This window comes from Vicia villosa, linkage group LG2 (genome assembly GCF_029867415.1).
Source record: "Vicia villosa cultivar HV-30 ecotype Madison, WI linkage group LG2, Vvil1.0, whole genome shotgun sequence".
NCBI classification, from domain to species: domain Eukaryota; kingdom Viridiplantae; phylum Streptophyta; class Magnoliopsida; order Fabales; family Fabaceae; genus Vicia; species Vicia villosa.
Window position 1 is genome coordinate 210599462 of NC_081181.1, and position 5586 is coordinate 210605047.

At 37.0% G+C, this 5586-nt stretch overlaps 1 non-coding gene across 1 annotated transcript; it reads left to right on the top strand.

Annotated features, from left to right (window-relative positions):
- The first annotated feature begins 4124 nt into the window (after positions 1 to 4124).
- Positions 4125 to 4231, top strand: LOC131654381 (small nucleolar RNA R71). The gene has a single exon (XR_009299422.1). It is a non-coding gene; the product is annotated as a small nucleolar RNA R71 (small nucleolar RNA).
- The last annotated feature ends 1355 nt before the right edge of the window (positions 4232 to 5586 follow it).

Here is a 5586-nt window from a genome sequence, read left to right on the forward strand (position 1 = left end):
ACAGCAAGAAGCAAGCAACCATTGCTCTATCAACAACAGAAGCAGAATATGTCGCAGCTGCTGGTTGTAGTACACAGATGCTCTGGATGAAGAGTCGGTTAGAAGATTATCAGATATTTGAGAGTAACATTCCTATATTCTGTGATAATACTTCTGCTATATGTTTATCTAAGAATCCTATTCTTCATTCAAAAGCTAAACATATTGAGATTAAACATCATTTCATAAGGGACTATGTTCAGAAGGGTGTTATATCTTTAAACTTTGTTGATACAGATCATCAATGGGCTGATATCTTTACAAAACCCCTGGCTGAAGATAGGTTTAAGTTCATTCTGAAGAACATCAGTATGGATTTATGCCCAGAATGAGAAGATGAGAAGTTCTCATGTATGAGTATCTTCTGAAATGAATGTGGAACATTTCTTTTAATCAGAAGTTCTGATTGAATTCTTTTAGAAATTATGATTCGGTTATTACTAACGTTTCATTGTCTAAGTTGATTCAGAACCTCTTTTAAAGCAAAACAGCTGTAACGTTTTATCTCGGGATGGTAAACCTGTCGTTACTATTCATGGATAAGCGCGCGTGCAGTTGAAGGGACACCGACCATAGGTAACTGTGCTAGTCACCTCATTTGTCTTTATTATCTCTCCTCACGTCACGTAACATTAAATGTTTTTCATCATTCGTTTCATTTCATTTTCTTTTAAATACTCTTTAAACTCTTCTCTTTCCCTCTCATCTCTCTCTATCTATCTCTTTGCATTCCTCATCAAGTTTCTCTCTCTCTCTCTCTTCCATATCAAACCCTACCTGTTCATTTTTCTGCAAACCCATCATGAATTCTTCATCAAGCCCAGGAAATAATGAAAATGATCAAAACAACAAAAGAAAAGCTGTTGAAGCATCACCTTCCAAACCCAAAAAGATCAAAATCACCTATGATCCTCTCAAGGTGAATCCATTTGAAGCAATGTTGTCTGGAAACTATTCTAGACGTGTGTTTCATCCTCCTGGTGAAAGCCCTCCATCATCTCCATCTTCTTCCTCATCTTTCGACCTTCAAGACTCAGCTTCCTCTTCATCTAACCTTTCCTCTCCCTTAATCTCCTCTGAAGAAATCTCTTCATCTTCACCCGCTGAGAATGTTGTCTCTGGTAAAGATGGTGGAAGATCTGCTTCAGGACCAAGTCTCCCTGATCCCTCGCCTGAAAGCCCAAGAAGCAGTCAATGAGGCGTTTCACTCCTTCATGGCATGCTGGCACAGACGTTGTCTTAGCTAGGGTCCTAGGATTTGGTCTTAGTAGTTTTATTTTTCTTTGTTGCACAACTTCTTGTAATATCTTTTTAATTATCTATGAAAAAGTTTCTTTGCTTTTACATTCCAGTGTCTCTATTTGTCTTATGCATCTGAATCTTTTGAAATATTTCTTTTTGATGTTATGACAAAAAGGGGGAGAAGATAAATGATAAATGATTTGATTAAATCTATCAGTTGCTGGGTAAAGGCTCCCACACATTCAATAACAAGAACTGCAAAGTTCTATATGGTTTAAGTGTTTTGCAGGTATAAAGAAGTGAAGAAAATCTTCAAAGCAAACACAAGAAGCAAAACCATGGAAACTGAAGCAAGCCGAGTGCTATCAAGCTTCAGAAATCAGAAGCAAGAAAGAAGAATAGATCAGAAGCACTGATAATAGAATTTGATCTATATTTGTCTATTTGTTCTGACAAAATTCTATTTGCTCTGATACATATAATGTTATGGCTCTGATACATTATTTGCTCTGATACATTATTTCAGCCTATATGGCTCTGATTCATATAATGTGTTCAAACATACATTTTATGTTCTAACTCGTTCAATGCTGACTTTTGTCGTTTAGTTTTTGTTCTGTAACATTTCAGGATGTAGAGATGCTCAGATGATTCTCTGGTACATTCAACAATGTTCTGATACAAATCTAGCATGAAGTGATGTTGGTAGAAATTCAAAGCTCTGAAGCTATCCGAGGGAAGCAGAAATCAGAAGCTGCGAATGTTCTAAAAGATCCAGAAAACTCAAGTTCTGAAGCTGTCCTAGATGGAAGCAGAAATCAGAAGCTGTGAATGTTCAGAAGATCAAAGAAATTCAAGTTCTGAAGTTGTCCTAGATGGAAGCAGAAATCAGAAGCTGTGAATGTTCAGAAGATCAAAGAAATTCAAGTTCTGAAGCTGTCCTGAATGGAAGCAGAAATCAGAAGCTGTGAGTGTTCTAAGGATCTAAGGAAATTCTAGTTCTGAAGCTGTCCTATGGAAGCAGAAGTCAGAAGCTATGAATTCTCTGAAGACAAGAAGCTTATATGATCGTCTCTACCGAAATAATCAGGGAAGTCTTTTATTAAAGTTCTTCGAGTATTTATTTCAGGGGGAGATTATTTATCTCAGGGGGAGATTGTTAATCTCAGGGGGAGACATATTCATATGCTTATGCTATAGCTGTGTAATTTGTCTTTTGCCTACTATTCTTTCTGATCGCAAATTCATATCATTTATATATGTTTTTGTCATCATCAAAAAGGGGGAGATTATTAGAACAAGATTTGTTCTGATCAATAATCTTAGTTTTGATGATAACAATAATATGAATTTTGCTTAAGATAATATGGTACTCTAATCCAATGCAATTTCCCTTTCAGGAAATATATATAAAGAGTACGCATAATTCAGCGCTCAGAAGCTTTGTCTCAAAGGGTTCAGCATGCAACATCAGAAGATGGTCGAAGCAGAATCAGAACATGGGTCTATGGAAGCATTAGAAGAACATGAGATCAGAAGCACTGAAGCTCAGAAGATGGTATCACGCTCAGAAGCACTTCAAGGTCAGAAGATCAGAAGATGCTATGCACCAAGCTGTTTGACTCTGATGATATTCAAACGTTGTATTCACAAACATCAGATCAGAAGAAAGTACAAGTGGCAAGCTACGCTGACTGACAAAAGGAACGTTAAAAGCTACTAAAGGCTACGTCAGTAGACACAGCGTGAACAAGGCTCGAGGTAGTTGACAAAAGCGTATAACATTAAATGCGATGCTGTACGGAACACACAAAGCATTAAATGCATCCAACGGTCATCTTCTCCAAACGCCTATAAATATGAAGTTCTAATGAGAAGCAAGGTTAACGATCCTAAACAAAGACAATTCAAATTAACTTGCTGAAACGCTGTTCAATCTAAACTCAGAATCTTCATCTTCATCAAAGCTCACTACATTGCTGTTGTAATATTTTAGTGAGATTAAGCTTAAACGATTAAGAGAAATATCACAGTTGTGATTATCGCTTTTAAGAAGCATTTGTAAACTCTTAGAATTGTTTACATTAAGTTGTAAGGAACTAGAGTGATCGTGTTGATCAGAATACTCTAGGAAAGTCTTAGGAGTGAACTAAGCAGATTGTAACTAGAGTGATCGTGTTGATCAGTAGACTCTAGAAAAAGTCTTAGAGGGTATCTAAGCAGTTGTTCCTGGAGTGATCAGTGTGTGATCAGAAGACTCTGGAAGACTTAGTTGCGGACTAAGTGGAAAACCATTGTAATCCGTGCGATTAGTGGATTAAATCCTCAGTTGAGGTAAATCATCTCTGCGGGGGTGGACTGGAGTAGTTTAGTTAACAACGAACCAGGATAAAAATAACTGTGCATTTATTTTTATCTGTCAAGTTTTTAAAGCTACACTTATTCAAACCCCCCCTTTCTAAGTGTTTTTCTATCCTTCAAAGAGTTGACATTCGGCAACTGCGTGTCCAGCTAAACCACAAATCTCGCAGTTAGGTGCTACGGCAGCAGCGGTGGCTGAAGGAGTGATGGTTAAGTTTTCGATCTTTTGAGTTAAAGCGTCAACTTTAGCGTTAACGCGGTCTATACCACTTACTTCATACATTCCTCCTTTGGTTTGGGTCTTCTCTAGATCGGCTCGTTCTCCACCCCATTGGTAATGGTTTTGTGCCATGTTCTCTATGAGGTTGTATGCTTCATCATGGGGTTTGTCCATTAGTGCTCCTCCAGCAGCGGCATCTATAGTCATTTTAGTGTTATAAAGGAGACCACCATAGAAAGTATGGATGATCAGTCATGGTTCGAGTCCATGATGAGGGAATAGTCTAAGCATGTCCTTGTATCGTTCCCAAGCTTCGAAGAGTGATTCGTTATCTTTCTGGGTAAATCCGTTGATTTGACCTCTTAGCATAGAGGTTTTGCTAGGCGGAAAGTATCTCGCTAAGAATACTCTCTTCAATTCGTCCCATGTAGTTATGGAATGAGAAGGTAGGGATTGAAGCCACGCTCTAGCTCTATCTCTCAAGGAGAAGGGAAAGAGACGTAATCGAATAGCTTCAGAACTAACGTTGTTAGCTTTGACAGTGTCAGCATATTGCACGAACAGAGATAAATGGAGGTTGGGGTCGTCTGCAGGGTTTCCAGAGAATTGGTTCTGTTGAACAGCTTGTACCAGCGAATGTTTCAGTTCGAAATTGTTCGCCTCAATCGCAGGTGGTGCGATATACAGTGTAACAGTGAGTTACGATATCGACTTAAATAGTCCCTGACAATGGCGCCAAAAACTTGATCGCAACTTTACGTGTCTATTAATCTGATGAATGCAAGTGCACAGTCGTGTCGTGTAGTTTTAAAAGATATCGAATCCACAGGGACTATGAATCGATCAACCGTTATCTAAGGTTACTATGTAAAGCTAAGGCTACTAATATTTTGATTGTTTCTAAGGGAAAGTGATTGTGAATATTAAGAAATATAATAATAGACGGATATCAGTATGTATTTCGTTTAACTTTAGGTGATCCGAAAGTCCATTGGCTAATGTATAATTCGATTAAAAATCTTTATTAACTCAATTGATTAAAAGTCCTCCTCTCAAAATTTCGCTCTGTTGATTTAGACTACTATCCTAACTCGTAATGTACGCTTTCGCCATCCCATTAGATTTTAGAAAAGCTTTTTGGAAACAGCTTAATTAATAAAATGCTTGTTTTATGAAGTTGTTATCTATTTAAATCCCCTAATCTCAAACTTTCCTTTGTTGACTCGAAACATGCTAATATCCCTAACATACGCTTTTGCCATCCCGCTCGGGTGTAAAAACATTTTTTGAAAATAAATAAGTTCTAATTAGTTTTAATACGCTTTCGCCATCCTTAAAACTAATGTCCTATGTCTACTATCCAGTTAAAGATCTCAAACTTTCGCTCTATTGATTTTAACCTTTGACCGTCTTAACCCCTCAAACTTTCGCTCTATTGGTTTTAAGACTTACTAATTAAATTAGACATACAAACCAAAAACAAGTGATATTTAGTGAAATATAATTAAGCCAATTTATTTTGGATCCCACGGTTAACTTACTCTACATACCGATATCTCATTTAACTAGCTGGACATATTAATACGGTTAAGCATGCATAAATTAATTTGGTTTATAATAAAAGGCATGTTAAATGGCATATAATAGATCATGCAATAACGATAATAAATAAAGCGGTAAATGATAAACCTAATAAAATAAATTGCAATGGATTGAATCTTGAA